Below are 4,731 nucleotides of genomic sequence, written 5' to 3' on the forward strand. Positions count from 1 at the left end.
GAGGACTGTCAAACTGATCGCGACCTACACCAGAAAAGGGACCTGCTTTCACCAGCTCAACTGCTGTGCCGCTGCCAGGATCGCGGCAGTCTACAACCTAACACGACCATGACGTCATCGAACTGAAATAGAGGGACCATAAATGAAGACACGGCCACCACACCAGTCGGACACATGTTCCAATGAAGGCCTTGTGTACTTCGGCATTCTAATAAACCAATACACCAACAGGCCTCTATAGGACCAATACACCAATCGGCCTATATAGGACGAATACACCAATAGGCTTCTGCTGGGCCAATACCCCAATAGGATTCTAAGGTAGACCTGAATGCTAGATGCCTCGAGGTGTACCCACTACTTTTTTAATCAGCCAATAAAAGCTCGGCGTTCTGACATCATCGCAACCCCTGTGCAAGAAGCAGACGACTTTACGCTCTGCATAGTACCACCTATTGGTTACGATAGAATTCAATTGGTCTATAAGTTTACGGGACCATAAACTTATACAGATAGGACCACCTATTGGAATTTTCGATAGGTTTCAGAAATTTCTTCGTGACATCACATAGGACATTACCAAAACTCGACACGCGACTCCTCGAAAAATTGTTTACCTTGTATGATTTATGTAAACGAGAGGCTACACATCTCCATGCATTATAGAGCTTCGTAGACAAAGGTCGCTGTTAATATATTTATCGCTAGATATTTCCAACGAAAAGAAAAAGCGGCTGTACCTATTAATCAGTTGTTTGCAGACCGGACGCTGCAGATTTCGTGGACCGTACGCATGCTAAATCGACGCTTTAAAGTGACGGTACAAGCTCCCGCTAGCAACACAAAGCTCTAGCGTACGGTATTCTGGCCGCTTACTGCTATCATTGTCCTGTTCTAAAAACACGTCTGGAAGAAGACACGGATATTCGTTGTAACCACACTACGCACAAAATTTATTACAGCATAATTAACAGAGGTCTAGATGGGCTTACACGAGAAATTAAATGATAAAGACGCCTTTCCGAAAAAGAGAGCTAACGAAAACACTGCCAAAACAACCACGCAAAAGCATCCATGGCGTAACGTCGGCATGGCTTTATAACATAGTCGTTGAATCGAAAGTTTTGCTTCAATGTTTCTGAGCAGCTCGCCTGTAACTCGGCCTTTCTTTTCTATTTATCTGCAATCGTATTTCGTTTCAAAATCTCAATGTAGCACTGCAAAAGTCACTCCTTAAGCACGTGGCATATCGCGCGAGAACTCGTTTAAGAAATGCACTATATCTATATTTCCGCGTCTCCCGTGTTCACTGCATTGCACAAAGTTTGTGACTTCAAATATTATTTTCAGTGAATCTCAGCCTTCTCTGGGCCAAGGAATGACGTATTCTCTGTACATCGATTCCATCCATTACCGACTGCACCAGGGGCAAATGTGATGCGGTCGACGTTCTCCAGAGATCCGTTTTTCAGCAATTTTGCAAATGACTTCTGGCAACATCTCAGAACCGGGTTTTAGGATGTTGCAGAGAACAGCCAGGGCTTCGCTTCCAGTCATGATCTTCCATGAAGCTGGACCTCTCATGAACTCCTGGGCACTCAATGTGAGGAACCGAAGTTCTGGAAGGAAAGGCCTCATACTCTGTTGCAGTGTGGCAATGGTAGGCTTGTCAGGCTCCTGCTTGCAGCGTGCAACTGCCCAGCTGTAGACACCCTCAATGATCTCGTATTCTGTAATTTTCAGCCCGGGGATCTTCAGTATTCTCACTACGGATTCACTGGATGCGGCGATGAACGCTTTCGACGTTAATACCTGGCGAATATTTGCTGCCAGAATATTGTTGATGATACCGTCCAAGTTTGCGATGTTTCCATACTTTACTAAATAATCTAAGACGATGCAGACGTTGGTTGGCTTCACTTCCCGTTGAATGAATGTGTCGCAGTCTTGCATACCCTTCGAATCCATGTATTTCTGGGCGGCTGCTCGTGTATGCACTGCTTGCTGGATGTCGACGAAGGTGGCTTTTCGGGTGTAGAGGTACCTTGAATGGAAGCAAATTAGAGTTTTAGTATATAGTTTTGATAACCCTGATTATGATGCCCAATACTGCGCTGCCGCCTTTACACATGCGGCGTGTCGTTATTGGATATTATTGGGGTATCGGAACGATCTACTAAAAATATCTATGGACTTACACTGTCAAAGCAAATAGAATAAATCTTCAATGTCGCAATATCTCACCTCGCGAGTCTAGAAGCTTTGGCTGCTGCTAACAAAACCATATATGTCGATGCATACCTCTGCTGCTACGCCTACAATTTCAAAGTATGCTTTTCCCAAGTAGCACGGAGTGGGCTCAGATAGAGGTGGGCCGCGTGGGACCTACCAGGGGCTTACGTGGGCAGCCCAGATGGGCTACCGTCATAGGACTAACAGGCGGCCACTTGGTCAGCCTAGCGGGGACGCCACAATAGACCTACCTGCGGCCAACTGGGGCAACGTCTGTAAGACTAATAGCGAGGCATACGTAGGTTGCCGACATGGGCCACCCTAATAAGACCCACAAGGGGCCAGTTCGGCAGCCCTCTTGGGTTACTCTTGTGGTGCCCACAGGGAAGTTACTTGGGCAGCCTACATGAGCCCCCCTCGTGAATGTAAAGCCGAATCTACAAGTGCAAGCATGCTGCCCTTAACTGGTCCTACACTCCACGAGTGGACATGCTTGGCAGGTCAGTTTAATATGTGGAGCCTGCTGTAGCTCTGCTGTGCTCAAATGAAGTGACATAGGAAAATGCCACACAATTTGTACAGAAATGTTTGACAAAGCACTGCTACCATGATGTGACATCAAAGATACGAGTTCATAAACAGTCTAAGGTTAAGTATGAAAGCCACCTGTGTTCGGATATAGCAATATACTGCATAAACATTCTAAATTATCCGGAAATCGGCATTTCAAACCAATGAACTCAAACACAAGAAAAGCCAGGAGAAAACGAAAGCTGGTCGGCTGGGGCGAAGCAGGTCATTATAAAAACAATTGAGCAATTCTATTGACTCACAGGCAGCGCAAAAATATATAGTCAATGTAAAAACTAGCTGAAACTGAACCACCCGGAAAAGGCGGTCGGGAACACAAAAGCACCTCTTGTGTGCAGCACCTTGAGCTAGAACACAAGTATCTGTGCATTGCTTAATCCACCCTTTTAATCAGAACTGGCACTCTTTTGATGTGCCCAAGAAAAGGTTGAAAACAAACCCATGTAAGCTCAGCCAGTGAACGACGCCTTCATGTGCTTCATTTTTATCTTTTTTTCTTATCTGAAATGTGTGAAAAAAGCCTCCCCTGGCAAGAGCTTTAGGCGTTGACAGTGATACGGCGGCACTTGTTTTCTAGTTATTCATCTGTCTTTCGCCAGTGGGTGCGTGCTGTCGGCATCATCTTAGCCCATAGTTGCCTGCAGGCTACGTTCCCTTTCTGCGTCCTTAGGTCGGGGATCGTTGGCAAGTTGCTCTCTTCTTTTTTGTGCATGTGTGTGTGTTGGTGTAGTGCATTGCATGCAACTGATACGGCAGCCTAGCTTGCCCTTTGCGTTCGCTAGGGAAGGCTGGATTCGGAATGCTGATGCCAAATCACAAATTGAAAATGTATGAAACTACCTGCCTAAATCGTCGCACTGTGTTTGACAAGGGTGGACTCTAACACTTTGGTGACATAGCAATTTGAGCACCTAAATGCTGCACATTGGCCAGGCATTACATCGCCACCTCCGACGCTTTGACTGGAGCAAAATGACAAATTTGCTTTCAACCCGGATAAGAGGCGCACGTGTGCAGTGCAGTCTGATGAAAATGGCGGATTCATTTAAAAAAAAAAATATTTAGATACATGTTTGTGAACTAAAATAACGCGGTTAGCAATTTACTATTATGATTATAGTTCCACTTGATGAAAGTAAAAAATTCATCGGGATGCAAGTCGGTGATGTGAATTCGGCCTTTCTCAGGTAAATTTCCGTAGAACATGGTTTCAAAGACCTCGTTTCGTATAGCAAGCATCATCTTGTGGGCCTTGACGACCTTGGGCGAATGACAGCCATCTTCCACCAGGAACTCAACGTCAGTGAGCCTTTCTTCCAAAAAGAGAGTGAGATCGTCCCTTTGGATACTTTTGTCAGGTGCAGACAGAGGTTTCGCCATCTGAAATTGGTGCGAGTCTCATGAGGCTTTCATTTATTAGAAACGCTAGTAAAGCACCTGGCTACGCGATCTTATATTTTCCGCAAAAAAGGTATTCAGTTTGGACTCTTCTTTGAGTTTGGTTTTCTATCAGAACGCGTTTCTGTGCCAGTGGTCCTGCTCCCCACGACCAAAGCACGCAACAACCACCTCACCTCCGTTGTAAAGGAAAAGAAAGTAAGGCGCGAGTCGGCGAAATAAAATGTACTGTTCACACGACGTCGCAAAAATAAGCTTTGGTCAAACATTTGACTAAAAACCCCGAAACTGGGACGAGAAGGGACGTCCCTTCTCGTCCCAGTCTCGGTGTTTTTGATCGAATGTTTAACCACCACCAGCTCGTTTGCGCCCTAACCTTTTGTTCAAGCTTTGGTCCTTAGATTCACAGGCGCCGCTTGTTAGTTGCACGGCTTGGCCAACGGGAGCAGGACCACTGGCACAAGGATGCACTCTGATAAGAAACCGAAACCAAGAAATGTGACCGAAACG

At 45.7% G+C, this 4,731-nt stretch overlaps 1 pseudogene; it reads right to left on the minus strand.

The window, feature by feature from the left end:
- Positions 1–1,356: 1,356 nt before the first annotated feature.
- On the minus strand, positions 1,357–4,203 carry LOC121838480 (annotated as a pseudogene).
- Between the last annotated feature and the right edge of the window lie 528 nt (positions 4,204–4,731).

This window comes from Ixodes scapularis, unplaced genomic scaffold (assembly GCF_016920785.2).
Source record: "Ixodes scapularis isolate PalLabHiFi unplaced genomic scaffold, ASM1692078v2 PGA_scaffold6__148_contigs__length_123643588, whole genome shotgun sequence".
Lineage (NCBI taxonomy): Eukaryota > Metazoa > Arthropoda > Arachnida > Ixodida > Ixodidae > Ixodes > Ixodes scapularis.